This window comes from Capsicum annuum, chromosome 11 (genome assembly GCF_002878395.1).
Source record: "Capsicum annuum cultivar UCD-10X-F1 chromosome 11, UCD10Xv1.1, whole genome shotgun sequence".
NCBI lineage: Eukaryota > Viridiplantae > Streptophyta > Magnoliopsida > Solanales > Solanaceae > Capsicum > Capsicum annuum.
The window spans coordinates 44,946,099-44,964,625 of NC_061121.1; the positions used below are offsets into that span (position 1 = coordinate 44,946,099).

The window sequence follows — 18,527 nt, forward strand, 5'->3', positions numbered from 1 at the left end:
CACTCTAGTTTGCACTTTTCTAATTCAAGTTCAACACTTTCTTATTCTTTACTCATGGCCTTTTCCCATTTTTAGTGAGAGTTAATTTAAGGATTTCAGACTTAAGATCATTATTAGAAGAATCAAGTTCTACAACCTATTTCTTGAGAGTGCAGTTTTCCTTGTCAATTATAACTTTACAAGCCTTTAATTCAATCAGATCAAATTTCAGGCTTGCAAAACTATTGAACAACTCATCCCTATCATAAGTTAATTCTTGGAAATCATCAATTAGTGCACTCATCAAGGAAATAAGTTTTGATTTAGAAAACAAATGTAGTTTTTCTTTAAGTTCAAGTATGCTTACTTCAGTAGTATCATCTTCTTCATCTTAGTATGAATCTCCAAGTGCCATGAATGTAGTTTCATCAGTTTCGTTAGTTTCATCATCATCTGAGTCAGACCCCCAAGCTGCTATCATTGCATGTTCCTCCTTCCTTTTGTCCTTTTCCTTCAGTTCCTTTTCAGACCTTTCCTTCTTTCATTCTATTTTCTAGACTGAATAGTCTCTGATCTGATGATAAGTCTTGCCATACATGTAACAGCTATTTGGATTGTCATTTGAACATTTCTTTCTACCTTTTCCCTTCTTCTTTTTAAAGAATTTGTTAAAGTTCTTAGTTATGAAGGCAACTTGTTCTTTATTAAGTTCAAATTCCTCATCACTATCAGAAGCCTTCAATGCCAAGATTTTCTTAGGAGCTGCTTGTTCTTTGGTTCTATTAACTTCCATTCCATAAGTCCTTAAGTTTCCTACCAGTTCATCTAGGGTAATACCAGTGAGATCCTTATTTACCTCCCTTATTGCAGTTACTTTGATATTCCACTTAGATTTTGGTAGTACTCTCAGTACCTTTTCAACTTGTTCCTCCTTAGTGATGACTTTTCCCAAAGAAGTTAGCTCATTTGTTAAGGTATTAATCCTAGTTATCATCTCATGCAAGGATTCACTATCCTTAATCTTAAATGCCTCATAGTCAGTGAAAAGAAGAGAAATCCTAAATTTATCTACCTGAGAGGTGCCCTTATATGCATTTACCAGTGCATCCCAAATTTTCTTAGCAGTGGAGCATGTTGACACCTTGTTGTATTCAGTAGGTCCTAATCCACAAACTAGGATGTTCTTAGCTTTTTCATTTTTCTTTAGTGCCACTAAGTCATCAGTAGTAAATTCACTCCTTACGTTCTTAATTGGTTCACCATCAACCATCTTCATTGGAATAGTAGGACCATTAGTGATCCTATCCCATAGTTCATAATCTTCTCCTTGGATGAACATCTACATCCTAGACTTCCACCAGATGAAGTGAGAACCATCAAAGAGTGGAGGTCTAGTAGTTGACAGACCTTTACTGTGCCCAGTTGGAGGTGTGGAATTCATCATTGTGATCTTTTCTTATGTTCTAACCTTATTTAACACAACCTCACTCTGATAACACTTGTTAGAGTGAGTGCCCTACTGATTTTAATATTTTACTCGACTGGTTGCCTGTTTGTGGAACAAGTAATCTAACATGGTTTACAAAAGTAAAACTTGAACACAGTATTTTTACGTGGAAAACACCCAGCTCAAGAAAAGTGTAAAAAACCATGACTTGTACCTCTACAGAATTTAAACCCAACTTCACTATAACTTTTGAGCCTCAACAATCAACAAATTACAAGACTTCTTGTAAACTAGGACTTAAACTTCTAACTCGTACTTTTACAAAAACACTAATCTTCCCAAGATAAGTGTTCCAAAGTCTTCTAGTTCCCCAACTTGAAGAAGTTAATCCTAACTCAGTTTATACTTCACTGAGACTAAATATTACAACTCAATATGTCTCAATGACCAACCTATTACATATAGTCTATGACTCTAAGTAAAGGACCAGGTTGTTCCAATAGCTCCTTCAAGTTGTAGAACTGATTTGTTAATTGTTGACTATCTTTTCACTGCACGAGTGAAACACTTTGAATGTCGTTTGTTGTATTTAAGCCAACTCTGGATAGAGTCCTTTAGTTGATGTGCTTTTCTATCTTCAATAGGATTCCCAGGTAGTTTCACTCCTTAGTTGCTACCATCTCTCTCCTAGGTTGAGTAGGACTCTTCTCCTTTATCCATTAGTCTTGTAGAACTCCTTGATCAACTCAACTTCTAGATGCTGCATTTATCTTCTCCTTAATTATAGCATTTGAAACAATTCTGAGCTTTCTTTCTTATCCACTTTTGTCCTGATGCATTGTCAGCCTTGCATCAACTTCAACAAGCAGTTCATGTGAGCATCATTAGATTCACTTGTGGGGAATAACTTGCACAAAATGTTTCATTCATATGTCCATCATTAAAACCTCACATTCCCTAATAATATCATACATTTAGATTAGAGATACAATACAGAAACACATGAAATTATTAATTACACATTAAAATTATGCGACACAGGTCCCGCATCCTTAAATATATTAGTGAGAGTCCTTTTAAGAAAACATGTCATATATCATAAACCCTACTAGAATATTCATTGCCACGCAATCTTCGTCACTTTAATTTGGTAATCGAACTTATTCCCTATATTCACTCACCACTGTCTGCTCTTTAGAAAAACATCAGTCTTCAATTGGCTATATTTTCTTTTCTTACTTTTTGGGATTGGCTTCATCAGGTGATTCATGCCATTCGGTTTAAATTCCTCACTTGGTATGACTATATAACTAGTTTCATTTTTACTCTAATTAATTCTTTTAATGTTGTGACTGCAAACAATGATTCCTTAACCCTAAATGAATTTTGTTCAATTACATCAATCTTATTAGGAAGACACAGGGTTTGAGGATCCATATCAGAGGAAGGCGGCGGAACTGGTGTTTATTTTAGGGTTGAATCTGGAAGATATGTCAGAAGAACCGTCCTATGTGGTTACAAGGGATTGTTGGATAAAAAGTAACTGGACGGCTTGCATGAGTTATAGGTCAATAGCATTGAAGTCCAGAATGACAAAAGGCTATTGGTTGTTGACTAGGAGGTTGAAAATGTTCAATGCAGGTTGCAAAAGAAGTCCAATGGTTCCAACCTAGTGGGAGTGGATCTTTCCTTAGGGAGTTCTTCAGCATCCCCTGATGAGCATACTGACAGTCAGGACCATGATGAGCAATCTAACAATCAGAATCATTCTGGGGATAATTCTGATAGGAGCACACTTTTTCCTGCCATTGACCGTGACAACTCCATCAATTCTCTCATTCGTTGCTCTAGGTCATATTATGGCACCATAGAATCTTTAAACCACAACTTCCACTTATTAATTAGAAGCGGTGAACTCTATACAGCATGATGATGAAATAATGTGGTGGAGCATTGGGTGTATTTCTCCTGCCGGCAGCCTGAATGGGAATCTTTTGACCCTTCTAGGCTACGTTGGATGCATTTGTTGAGAATGACTCCCAATGATTTTTTTGTGTTCTTCAATAAGGAATCTTTGGCGATTGGTACGGAGTTTCTTGTTTTCGTAAAGTATGTGTTTGCCCATGTCATTTATAAATATAGCTTACTGAAAATTACGTGATCAACAAGGATGCAGATGAATGCGCTATAATGTTTTTTTGGTAAAGAAAGCCTTGGGGAAATTGCCATTTTTCCTGGCGGTTGTGACTCACAAGTTAAAATCCTTAGCTCCACTGAACTTTAGAATTCAGAGACAGACACATGGAGGACTTTGCGAAGCACGAATAATCCATGTAAGATGTGTTCTGCTGTATTCATAGTTGAAAAGTTTTACGTGATATGAGGTATTGGAGGAGTCAACTCAAAACTATTAAAATGTGTGGAGGAGTATTACCTGGCAATGGGAACGTAGTCTGAAATATCGAACATATCTCCTGTGCGACTAACCTTAGGAATGGCATACATACTACATTTGCAGCGCCTCCTGAAATGCCCCGCACTTTCCTAAGCTAGAAAATAAACCGTTGTTCATAAATGTGAAAACCCTAATTTTGTAAGCCATATTTGGGAACCTAAATTATCAAGAGTACCCTAGTTATAAGAGAGCTTATGATGTGTTAAGTGTGGTTATATGAGTCACTTAAGGTAGTACAAGCTAAGAGTTTCGAAATCCATCAAGTTTTAGTGTTTGAATTCACAAGGGTCATATTTAAATGAGCATAACTTGATAAATATGTGGTATTTCTTCATATTTCTACCCATAAAATTATAGAGAATCAAATTAGCTTTCAAACGATACCAATTTCACCAAAATCCGACACCCGAGCTACGATTTATGGCTTTGCGAAGTAGAGTGCGTCGCCTAACCAATCGCACATGGCCACTAGAAAGCATATGCGATAGGATATGCGGCGCCTATGTAAATATAGGAGATAGCATATGCGGTACCTATGTAAATATAGGTGATAGCATATGCGGCGCCTATGTAAATATAGGCGATAGCATATGCGGCGCCTATGTAAATATAGGCGATATCATATGCGGCGCCTATGTAAATATAGGCGATATCATATGCGGCGCATATCTTATGATTTCAAGTGACTTAAACACTCCGTTTTTGGGTTATTTTGAGGGCAATTAAGTCTTTTAGCACTCCTTACACACCCCTAAACTTAACTTATGAATTTAATAGATTCTAAACACATCATAACCCTATTATCAGTCTAAGTTCATCATCCAAGAGCACTAAAGGAGAAAAACAACTAGGGTTACACAATCAACATTGAGGGTCCAATCTTTCAACGAATCCATTACCATAAAGGTATGTGGGGTTATGAACAAGAATACCCTTTTGTTCTTGTGCCCAAAGTTTGCATTATTTTACAAAGATACATGATTTTTACATGTTTATTCATGAATTTGAAGTGATAAATCTTATCCTATGTTGTTTTTCAAGATACTATGATTATTTTAAATGTTTAGAAAATAAACTCCATGAGATTATTGTTATGATTAAAGGCTGAAAATTTTCAGATTTCCGTATAAATTATGCATGCTTGTGATATAAAGCACAAATGTTGAAATGTTTTGATTAAGTATCGCTAGAAGGGTCATTAACCCACATTGAGATTATTATTTTGAGAATTTATGTGCTACATGCACCCATGTTTAGACTATTTTTGATGAAGTATAGAAAGATTTGACCTTTGGGTCACAACAGAGTTAAAATCCACTTTATGAAACGAGTTATGGATTTTATCATTTATTTAACTTAAGAAATATGAGATTACCCTTAAAGTGGATTTTTCTTGAGGTTTTTGAGCATAGTATTTGGAGTAGTATTTAGCACCGAGTTGGGTATGTTACTACGATTTCATACCCCAGAACTACGTGCCACCGTAGGTTGAGACATTGACTTCCACTATATGTGAAAAATTGAGATAGTGAGAGTGTTCTATACTGATGGCAAGGGTAGGACAACCCTAACCTTATGGGGGCAAGTCGTGGGACATCATGGGTGCTCACATGGTGTACATGTCGTTAGAAGAACCTCCCAAAGAGTCGTCCCTCATTCTTAGATTGATTTTATTGATTTAAAAGAGATTTGAAATGTAGATTTATAATGTATTCAATATTCCATATTTCACTAATATTGCTTGATGAGAGAATAAGAAAATAATCTTGATATGTGGATTAAGTGTAATGGCTCATGATATCCAGATTGGCATGTTTTACCATTCATTGTGTATGATTTCAGATTTTCGATTTCTTTCAAGCTTTATGAGCCATTTACAAATGTCCTACATGATTTGGAAAGAAAACTTATGACATGATCATTATATATATATATATATATATATAGATTTATATATATATATATATATATATATATATATATATATGCATATAAATATGTTTATTTCATGCACCCCCATGTACTCAGTACATATTCCATGATACTGACCCACATGTTTGCATGTGGGCTACATTTTCCCTATAATATAGGTTCAGGTGCTCATTCCTAGTTTTGATCGTGATTATCCTAGCTCGTTGATATATATCCTCTGCAGTGGTGAGTCCTTATGGTCCTAGGACTAGTTATTCAGATTTCCTCATTTACTTTGAGTCGTTCAGTTTATTTCCTGAGTTCGGGTTAGTTGGAGTTTGTCCCAATGGCTCGTGGATATACAGTTTAGTAGAGGCTTGTCAGACTAGATGGATAGATTGATCAGATTTGTCAGAGATGTCGTATTTTTTTACTTTCTGTATTTAATTCGTATTGCATTATGATATTATGGAGGATGGTTAGATATTTTGATTATGATGACTTTGATTACAAGTGTTGAATGGTAGAAAAATGGCTAAAAGAGTTAGCTTGGGGCTACTTGTGGCCTTAAGCATCGTGTGACGCCTTGGGGCCCATTTTTTAGGCGCTACAAACTTGGTATCAAAGCCTAAAGTTATTGGAGTCCTAGGGAGTCTGACAAGCCCCGTTAAGTAGATTCTTGATCATCGGTCTGTAGCACGTCACGTCTATGAGCAAGAGGCTATGAAACATTTTAGAAAAAAAAGGGTTGTTTTATTCTTTTAGAAGTCTATCGTTCTTACAGTTGTTCCCTTTCAGCTATTAATTTGTGCTCTCTTCTTTTAGAATATACCTTCTCGCCGAGCTAGAAGAAATAACGCGGTTTAGCAACCTCATCCTGTTGATCCCCTGAATGAGAATGTATCCTACGCTGAGTTCAGGGCAGCTTTTCAGGCGCTTGCCCAATCTGTTACCGCCAACATTTAGACCAACCAGGCCTCGGCTCCACAACAACAGGGAGTGACTTAGCTGCCGCAAGAATTTGTAACTTTATGCGGATGAATCCACCAGAGTTTTATGGGTCCAAGGTAGGTGAGGATCCGTAGTTATATCTGGAGGAGATAAGGAATATCACACAGGTAATGCACGTGTCTGAGGAGGAGAGTGTTGAGTTAGTATCCTACAGATTGAAAGACCTTGCGTATGACTGGGTGGTTGTATGGAGAAAGGGTAGAGTAGAGGGTGCTGCTCCTATGACTTGGCTGGAGTTCTAGGATGCATTCCTGGATAAATTCTTTTTGCTAGAGTTGAGAGAGGCAAAAGTAGAGGAGTTCATGAACTTACAGCAAGGCTCCATGACTATTAAAGAGTATTACTTGAATTTTAATCAGTTAGCAAAATATGCCCCAAATCTGATAGCCGATAATCGAGCCAGTATAGGTATGTTCTTGATAGAGGTGTCAAGCTATATGGTTAAGGAGTGTAGATCATCTATGCTTAATAGTGAGATGAATCTTTCTAGAATGATGACCCATACCTAACAGATCGAATCAGATAAGATAAAAGAGAGGGATAGAGTAAGGGGAAATAAGAGAGACAAATTTGAGCAACCTACTAATGGTTAGAACAGAATGCAAAGAGGGAATCACCATCAGTTTCAGAGCCGCTCATCTATGCCATCACCATCGTTAGCTAGTGCTTCAGCACTTAGAGGTAGGCAAGAACAGGGAAACAGGTCTTCGATCTCAGAATACTGTGAGTAACCGGCCTAACCATCCACCATACACCAGGTATGGTAGGGATCATGGGGGTAAGTGTTTATGGGGTGAGACGGGCTGCTATGGATGTGGCCAGGAGGGCTACAGTTTTAGAGATTATCCTTATACGAGACAGGGGAACCGTGATGTTCGCCCCCAGGCTCAGACTGCTAGTACTCCAGCTCCTGTAGCTCATCCAGCTCCTACTCATGGTGCTTCTTCCAGCACTGCTGACGGTCAGTGCCAGAACAGATTCTATGCTTTGCCTTCCCGTCAGGAGCAAGAGGACTCCGCCGATATTGTTACTAGTATGCTTTGTGTGTTTCAGTTTGATGTTTATGCGTTGTTGGACCTTGGGTCCAGTTTTTCATATGTGACACCTCTGGTTGCTGTAAATTTTGAAGTGAGTCCCGAGATTATATCTGATCCCATCCTAGTTTCTACCCCTGTGGGTGAGTCCATTATTTCCCAAAAAGTGTACAAAAAGTGTCCTGTTTCTATTCTTTATAGAGTTATGTTTGCTGATCTGATAGAGTTAGACATGGTAGATCTTGATGTAATTCTTAGTATGGACTGGCTTCACTCTTGTTATGCATCCATAGATTGTCATACCCGTGTAGTCAAGTTTTAGTTCCCTGGTGAGTCTGTTATCAAATGGTCTGGTAATTCCGCATCTCCCAAGAGTCATTTTATCTCATATCTCAAGGCTAGAAAGCTTATTTCCAAAGGGTGAATTTATCACCTAGTCAGAGTTAAAGAGACTAAGTCTGAGACTCTAACTCTCCAGTCAGTTAACATTGTTAATGAGTTTCCTGATGTCTTTATGAAAGATCTTCCAGGGGTACCTCCCGATAGAGAGATAGAATTCGGAATTGATCTTCTTCTCGATACTCAGCCCATTTTCATTCCTCCATATCATATGGCACCCGCAGAACTTAAGGAATTGAAAGAGCAACTCAAAGATCTCTTAGATAAAGGTTTTATAAGACCAAGTGTGTCTCCTTGGGGTGCACCTGTCTTATTCATTTGAAAGAAAGATGGCTCTTTGTGCATGTGCATTGAATATCACCAGCTTAACAAAGTCACTGTCAAAAACAAGTATCCCCTTCCCAGAATAGATGATTTTTTTGATCAATTGCAAGGTGCAAGTTACTTCTCAAAGATAAACCTTCGCTCTGGCTATCATCAACTCAGAGTTAGGGAATATGATATCCCGAAGACAGCCTTTTGAACACGTTATGGTCATTTTGAGTTTCTTGTAATGTCCTTCGGGCTAACTAATGCCCCAGCAGCTTTCATGGACCTCATGAATCGAATATTCAAGCCATATCTTGATATGTTTGTCATAGTGTTTATAGACAATATTTTGGTATACTCCCGTAGTGAGAATGAACATGCAGATCATCTCCATATCGTCTTACAAACCCTTAGAGATCGTCACTTATTCACCAAATTTAGCAAGTGTGAAGTTTGGCTAAGGTCAGTGCTTTTTTGGGTCATATTATTTCTTCCAAAGGTGTAGAGTTGATCCCCAGAAAACAGAAGCTGTTAGAAACTGGCCTATACCTATCTCTCCATCTGACATTAGAAGTTTCTTGGGTCTAGCTGGCTATTACCGCCATTTTGTTGAAGGTTTCTCCTCTATAGCATCTCCTATGACTCGGTTGACCCAAAAGAAAGTAAAGTTCTTGTGGTTCGATTCTTGTGAGAATAGTTTTTGGGAGTTAAAGACTCGACTCACTACAACCCCTATTTTGACTCTTTTTGATGGCGTTGATGGTTTTGTGGTATATTGTTATACTTCTAGAGTTGGTTTGGGTTGTGTACTGATGTAGAAAGGTAAGGTTATAACCTATGCCTCTAGACAGCAGAAACCCCATGAGATGAATTACCCTACCCATGATCTTGAGTTAGCTGCTATTGTGTTTGATCTGAAAATCTGGAGACACTACTTATATGGTGTTCATGTTGATGTTTTCACTGATCATAAGAGTCTACAATATGTCTTTACCTAGAGAGAGTTGAATCTTATGTAGAGAAGATGGTTAGAGTTATTAAAAGACTACGATATGAGTGTGTTTTATAACCTGGGAAAGGCCAATGTGGTGGCGAATGCCCTTAGTAGGATGTCTATGGGTAGTTTTTTGCATATTGGAGAGGGTAAGAAGGAGTTGTCTTATTATGTGCATTGGTTGGCTAGGTTGGGATTTAGGTTGCTTGACTCCACTGAAGGAAGTATGTTAGTACAGAGTAGCTCTGAATCCTCCTTGGTTTTGGAAGTAAAAGAGAAGCAAAACTTAGATGCTAGTTTTGTCAGACTGAAAGAATCAGTCAAGGACTTAAAGGTGGAGGTTTTCTCGTAAGGGAGGGATGGTGTGTTGAGATTGCAAGATAGATTATGTGTTCCAGATGTTGAGGATCTGAGATAGAGAATTATAGCTGAAACACACGGTGCACGATATTCTATTCATCCTAGTGCCACCAAGATGTATCGCGACTTGCAAGAAATCTATTAGTGGAGTGGCATGAACAAGGATATAGCAGAATTTATGGCTAAGTATGCGACGTGCCAACAGGTTAAGGTAGAACACCAAAGACCTCATGGTATGATGAGGGAGTTTGGTATTCCCACTTGGAAGTGGGAAGAGATAAACATGGATTTTATGACTGGTTTACCTCCTTCCCGATGCCATCATGATTCCATTTGGGTTGTTGTGGATAGATTGACTAAGTCTACACACTTCTTGCCTATGAGTACTTCTTATACTGCTAAGGATTACGCTAGATTATACATCCGGGAATTAGTCAGATTGCATGGAGTTCCCTTGTCCATAATTTTAGATAGGGGTACTCAGTTCACTTCGCAGTTTTGGAGAGCTTTTCAGAAGGGTCTTGGTGCCCAAGTGCATTTGAGTTCTGCTTTCCATCCGTAGATAGATGGTCATGCTGAGAGGACCATCCATACCTTAGAGGATATGTTGAGAGCGTGTGCTCTTGACTTTAAGGGGAGTTGGGATGAGCATTTACCATTGATAGAGTTTGCTTACAATAACAGTTTTTACTCTAGCATTGGCATGGCTCCATTTGAGGCATTGTATAAGAGGAAATGTAGGTCACCCATAGGTTGGTTTGAAGTGGGTGAAGCGACCGTGAGTGGCCCTGATTCTGTCTTTGAAGCTATGGAAAAAGTCAAAGTGATTAGAGAAAGATTAAAAACCGCACAGAGTCATCAGAAGTCGTATGCTGATGTGAGGAAAATAGACCTTGAATTTGAATTTAGTGACTTGGTGTATTTGAAGATTTCACCTATGAAGGGAGTGAGGAGATTCGGAAAGAAAGGGAAACTTAGTCCCCATTATGTTGGCCCCTACAGAGTTCTTAGTCGTGTTGGTAAGGTAGCGTATGAGGTTGAGTTGCCTTCAGAGTTATCTTCTGTTCACTCTGTCTTCCATATATCCATGCTTAGGAAACACATTGGTGATTGTGTTGTTGTAGATCCTTCAGAAAACCCTAATTGCAAGATAGTCTTTCTTTTGAGGAAGTTCCTATTGAGATTTTAGATCACCAAGTCTGAAGACTAAGGAACAAAGAAGTTCCCTTGGTCAAGGTGTTGTGGTGAAACCAATCCGTTGAGGGTGCAACATGGGAAGCTGAGGCGGATATGCAATCCAAGTACCTGCACCTATTTTCCATAAGCTCCGATCAAGCCAAAGGTAATGTTCTGCTTTAAATCATTCCTTTTCTATGCAGAATTGCAGTAGTTCAGCAGTTATTTTATACTATTCAGCTGTGATTTCATGAGTGATGCACCCCTTGTTGTGTCCGAAATGTAGAATGAAATAGAGGCAAGATTAGCAAGTTGCTTCAGCTGTGTACCCTTCATTTTCTCTATACTCTTAGCATACCTAGGGTCATTCAAGGACGAATGTCCCCAAGGGGGAGATATTGTAATGCCCCGCACTTTCCTAAGCTAGAAAACTAACCGTTGTTCGTATATGTGAAAACCCTAATTTTGTAAGCCATATTTGGGCACCTAAATTACTAAGAGTACTCTAGTTATAAGAGAGCTTATGATGTGTTAAGTGTGGTTATATGAGTCACTTAAGGTAGTACAATCTAAGAGTTTCGAAATCCATCAAGTTTTAGTGTTTGAATTCGCAAGGGTCATCTTTAAATGAGTATAACTTGATAAATATGTGGTATTTCTGCATATTGCTACCCAAAAAATTATAGAGAATTGAATTAGCTTTCCAACTATACCAATTTCACCAAAATCCGAGACCCGAGCTAGGAGTTATGGCTTTACGAAGTAGAGTGTGTCGCCTAACCAATCACACATGGCCACTGGAAAGCATATGTGATAGCATATGCGACGCCTATGTAAATATAGGCGATAGCATATGCGGCGCCTATTTAAATATAGGTGATATCATATGCGGCACCTATGTAAATATAGGAGATATCATATGCGGCGCTATGTAAATATATGCGATATCATGTGCGGCGCATATCTTATGGTTTCAAGTGACTTAAACACTCCATTTTTGGGTTATTTTGTGGGCAATTAAGTCTTTTGGCACTCCTTACACACCCCTAAACTTAACCTTTTGAATTTAATAGATTCTAAACACATCATAACCCTATTATCAGTCTAAGTTCATCATCCAAGAGCACTAAAGGAGAAAAACAACTAGGGTTACACAATCAACATTGAGGGTCCAATCTTTCAACGAATCCATTACCATAAAGGTATGTGGGGTTATGAACAAGAACACCCTTTTGTTCTTGTGCCCAAAGTTTGCATTATTTTACAAAGATACATGATTTTTACATGTTTTATCATGAATTTGAAGTGATAAATCTTATCCTATGTTGTTTTTCAAGATACTATGATTAATTTGAATGTTTAGAAAATAAACTCCATGAGTTTGAGATTAGGCTGAAATTTTTCAGATTTCCGTATAAATTATGCATGCTTGTGATATAAAGCATAAATGTTGAAATGTTTTGATTAAGTATCGCTATAAGGGTCATTAAACCACATTGAGATTGTTATTTTGAGAATTTATGTGCTACATGCACCCATGTTTAGAATATTTTTGATGAAGTATAGAAATATTTGACCTTTTGGTCACAACAAAGTTAAAATCCACTTTATGAAATGAGTTACGGATTTTATCATTTATTTAACTTAAGAAATATGAGATTACCCTTAAAGTGGATTTTTCTTGAGATTTTTGAGCATAGTATTTAGCACCGAGTTGGGTATGTTACTACAGTTTCATACCCCAGAACTATGTGCCACCATAGGTTGAGAAATTCGCTTCCACTATATGTGAAAAATTGAGATAGTGATCACTGAGATGAGATTGTTCTACACCGATGGCAAGGGTAGAACAACCCTAACCTTATGGGGGAAAGTCGTGGGACATCATGGGTGCTCACATGGTGTACATGTCAGTTAGAAGAACCTCCCAAAAAGTCATCCCTTATTCTTAGATTGATTTTACTGATTTAAAAGAGATTTGAAATGCAGATTTATGATGTATTCACTATTCCATATTTCACTAAGATTTCTTGATGAGAGAATAAGAAAATAATGTTGATATTTGGATTAAGTGTAATGGCTCATGATATCCAGATTGGCATGTTTTACCATTCATTGTGTATGATTTCAGATTTTAGATTTTTTTCAAGCTTTATGAGTCATTTACAAATGTCCTGCATGATTTGGAAAGAAAACTTATGACATGATCATTAAATATATATATATATGCATATAAATATGTTTATTTTATGCATCCCCATGTACTCGGTACATATTCCATGGTACTGACCCACATGTTCGCATGTGGGCTACATTTTTCCTATAATGTAGGTTCAGGTGCTCATTCCCAGGTTAGACCATGATTATCCGAGCACGTTGATCTACCTCCTCTGCAGTGGTGAGTCCTCATGGTCCGAGGACTAGTTATTTAGATTTCCTCATTTACTTTGAGTCGTTCAATTTATTTCCTGCATTCGGGTCAATTAAGGTTTGTCCCAATAGCTCATGGGTATACAGTTTAGTAGAGGCTTGTCAGACTAGATGGATAGATTGATCAGATTTGTTAGAGATGTCGTATTTTGTTACTTTCCATATTTCATTCGTATTGCAGTATGATATTATGGAGGATGTTTAGATGTTTTGATTATGATGACTTTGATTATAAGTGTTGAATGGTAGAAAAATGGCTAAAAGGGTTAGCTTGGGGCTACTTGTAGCCTTAAGCACCGTGTGACACCTTGGGGCCCATTTTTGGGGTGTTACACCTCCACTGGTAGCTATTGTAAATAATCAATTGTACATTGCTGACTATGCTGAAATGTCGATTAGGAAGTATGAAAAGCAAACAAAGCATGGATTTATTGATATTAATTTGTGGGTTCCTAGTGAAGGACCTCAAGAATGGAACTTTATAGGCCAAAATCAATCAGGTAGCTTTGAATATAACTGCTCTGTCATGGGATGCTAAAGAGATGGAATTCGTCTAGTTGTACTATAGAGATGGTGGGTGTCGATCAATACATAATTGGTTTCTGGGGCAACAGGTTTCATGCTAATGGGTAATTTATCCCAAGTTTTTTCTCTCATCAGTTGATAGATTTTGATTAGTGTTTAAAGCTTCTCTAGGAAAGTTATAGAAGTACTTAATCTTTTTTTAATGGTTTTGCGATCTTTATTTTCTTGACTTTGTCGAGGAGAGAAATAAGGGTCTGCAATGTTGTCTATTGTTGGAATCTTGGCTTGAGTAACCCATGCTTTGTTATTCTTTTCATACTTCCTAACCAACATTTCAGCATAGTCAGCAATATATAATTAATTATTTACAACAACTACTATTGGAGGCACTGCAAATGTAGTAGGTATGTCATGCCTAAGGTTAGGTCGCACAGGAGACGTGTTTGAGTAATACCCTGTAAAATACTTAAGCTTAATTCAGTCCTTTAAGCTTGTCAAGGGGGTCACAGACTTAGAAAATTCTAGCTAGGTGCCTAGACATAGCTTAAATTTGGCCTTCAAATGTTGAAAAATTTATTTTGTCACCTTAATGTCCATTAACGGTCTATATTCTTGTTAATTCATGATCAGGAAGGTCAATAGATATTCCCGAACATGTTTTGGATTTTTCAAAACTCATTTCAAGCAAGTTTGGAAGTCAAAAATAGTAGACCAACGCGATCTTGGCGCACCTCATCACCAATCACATTGGTCACCAGTTGTGCAGACTGCCAGAGCCAAAACAACTGAGGCTCGACACATTTACGGCACGCCGCGTCGGTATAGCATCGAAACCCTCGACACGCTGCATCTCCCATAGCGTCGGTGCACAGTTATTTGGACATTAAATGTCTGCTTTCTTAAGGGCAAAGGGGTAATTCTCTAACCCCTATGTAAGTCAAAAACATGGGATTAAGCCTCATTTACACAAAAATATAGCCACTTACCTCAAGATCCTCTCAAGAACACAATAGGATTTTTAATTGGGGATCCAAGTCCAAGCAAATTTCTCCGTGAATCATTAAGAATCTTCTATCTAAGGTATGCATAGTGTTCATTCATGGACTCCTTTCATCCATAAAGCTGAAGAATCAAGTTTTAAATTATGAATTGTGATATTCATTCTATGAACTGAATTATGTTCATGTGTTGTTGTATAATTCCAAGATGGAACCTTTATTATTTCTTTATGAAATTATGCTAATATGTGGACTGAAATCATCAAATTGGGTGGAGTTGTAAAGTAAGGTTGTATTTAATTTATGATCATGCCTAAGCCTTAAATCATGCAATGTAAGTGTTTGATAAAATGCCTAGGAGAATATAAAGTATGCTTGATAGTTAAACTGTGACCCAAGTTATGAATGTACGTGTTCCCCTATGTTTAAAATGATTTCCATGAGGATTGTTGTGTAATACAATTGCGTGATGATATAATTATGATATTAAAATGATCAAGTTAAGATATGATCATGTGCATTCTAAGCTATATACAACATTATGATAACCATGTGCTTCATGAAATATCCCCTACTATCGTTGTATGAATTGTTGATGTTGGCCATGTATTCAAAAAGTCACGCTTTGTCAGTTTCCTTCTATCGATTCCTGGAGGTACTTGTACCTGAAAAATATAGTTGTGTACCTAGAGCTAGTGTAGTGTTTCATGATATCCTCACGATCCATAGAACTCAGTCAGTCATGTGGCACAGGAAATCTCAGTAAATTCAGAAATCTCAGTAGTATTCCATCAGTCAACGAAACTCCATGAAATCAATATAGTCCAGTTTAGTTAATTATGTTCAGTGTGTATTCATATGGGAGTAGGAATTAGCACCGAGCAAACCCAAGGATGGGAACTCACCTATTATATGAGGGTGTGATTCGTAAAAGCAATCCTTGTGTTCCTGAACTCCGTAGTCAGTGTAGGTTGAGACATCATAGCCTATTATATAAGGGTGGATGAGGTGGCTTAACCTGTTATATGAGGGTTCCCATCGTTCTCACTAGAGTTACCTATTATATGAGGGTTACTCACAGATTGTCCTTACCAGTGGCGCGGTATTGACACCGTTCTAATTGGGGTTACAGATTGGACCCCAACTTAGCTATATTGCAATTATTTAGGGCATGTTGGTTAGATAACTCTTCCCATAATTTCAGTTATACAACCAGGACTATTAGATACAGTCATACAGTTTCAGTAAGAGAACTCAGATAGTTCTTCAGAATTTAGGACTGTCAGATACAGTCAACTTAGAACAGTACAAAACTTAGCTATTTTCATTAGAAACTAGACTACCAGATACAGTCACTCAGTATTAGTTATTTTAGTTATATAGCTATCAGTATCTCATGTTATCAGCACTCAGGCTCAGTAATCATTCCATTACGATCTCAGTTAAAGTTATCACGTATTCATGCATGCATTCTCGCATTCATGTTATCCAGCCAGTTAGTATAGTTCATGCATGTGAACCCTTTGCACTTAGCCTACCTCATATGCATACCAGTACCTTCAATCGTATTGACGCATTTCCACTATGGTGTTTTTATACCATAGGTTCAGAAGTACGAGCTTTAGAGCATCAATAGCAGCTAGGTTTTGCTGTGAGTCCTCATCATTCGAGGATGATATTATGAGTAATTTCATTAATTCAGTTTTAGCTTTCAGTAGATGGAGTTAGTTAGGGATATGTCCCATCAACTCCTTATTCAGAAAGTTAGAGGCTTTTCAGACTAGCATATTCAGACAGTTATGTCTCAGTTTTGAACCTTACGGCCTTAAAGCCTTTATTTCTAAATTTATACAGTATATTATGCATTATTCAGGTATAGATATTAGTCATGGTTTAGCTTGTGGTCCTTCGGGGTTATGATCACCGTGTAGCATTTCGGGCACCAAATTTGGGACGTACAATTTGGGACTTCAGTCCATGTTCCCATTGCCAGATCATACTCCTCCGCACATGTCAACAGCTTTGAGTCGAATCCTCCAATGCCTCCTATAACGTAAAACATTCCATCCATGAATATGCCCGAACAAATCTTACATGGATTATTCATGCTTTGCAAAGTCCACGTGCCTATCTCTGAATTATAAAGTTCAGCAAAGCTATGTATTTTACCTTGTGAGTCACAACTTCCAGAAAAAATGGTGATTTCCCCAAGGCTTGCTTTACCAAACAAACATTATGTCACATTCATCTGCATCCCAGTTGACCACGTATTTATTAGTAAGCTATATCGATAAATTATATAGCCCAACATATCCTTTCCACAAATAAGAAACTCCATACCAACCCCCAATGATTCCTTATCGGAGAACACAAAACAATCATTGGGAGTCATTCTCGACAGATGCATCCAATGCATTTTTACAGGGTCAAAAGCTTTCCACTCAAGCTGATGATAGGATAAGTACACCCAATGATCCACCACACTATTTCGTTGCCGCACTGTATAAAGTTCACCATTCCTAATTAACGAGCAGAAGTTGCTATTCAAAGATGATATGGCACTATAATCTGACCTAGAGCAACAAATAAGAGTATTGATGGAGTTGTCGCGATCAATGGTGGGAAAAAGTGTGCTTGTAACGCCCTAAAAATGGGTCTCGAGATATCACACGGTGCTTAGGGTCACAAGTGATCCCAAGTTAACCCTTCTACTGGCATACTTATAAGAAACTGAATAAGATACATAAATCTGAACAAAATCAACGAAAACATAAAACTTCTCTAAACTTTATCAATACAAATCTGATTTTACAAGATTACAACTCTGCTTTTGACAACAAAACTGAAATAAAATACATTAACACTACTGACTGTCTATGAAGCCTCTACTAGTACTGGCTATAGGTAGTCGGGTCATGACTCTCAACTATCCCAAATCAATATGAATGAATAAATAAAATATAATACTTCTCAAACTTTATAACTGACTCGATCCCTTGAATCAAAAGGAATTATCACCTGTTGACTGGAAGCTGTGAACTGATTGAATATGGTGTATACGCTACAACTCCTACATTATGAGATAATGTAGCACATAGACATATGTGTGGATTAGTACTTTGAGGATGTACTGAGTATATGGGGGTGTATGCAATAGTTAAATAATATCATCAATCTTTATAGAAATCATGCATGCTGAAATAAATGACTCACATAGCTGGAGCAAAAACTAAAACCTAAATCTCATAAATCATGAATAAGGAAGGATGTAGTATAATATCATGACTCATTACACCTTATTTTAAAATATGTATCCTCTTCTCGTCCTCAAATCTTATCAACTGCATGAAATCTTAAAATAATAACTTTCAAAATATATACTAAGACTTTAAATCTATAAGCTATTTAAAGAGTAGGGGTCTTCTTTGGGAGGTTCTTCTAACCGACATAAACCATGTGAGCTGGCATGAAGTCTAACGTCTTGCCTACATTGGGGAGA

At 37.5% G+C, this 18,527-nt stretch overlaps 2 pseudogenes; one reads left to right on the forward strand and one right to left on the reverse strand.

Moving 5' to 3' along the window:
* The first annotated feature begins 917 nt into the window (after positions 1-917).
* LOC107846599 lies at positions 918-14,043 on the forward strand (annotated as a pseudogene).
* Positions 14,044-14,186: 143 nt separating this feature from the next.
* Positions 14,187-18,527, reverse strand: part of LOC107846600 — a 10,845-nt pseudogene continuing 6,504 nt past the window's right edge.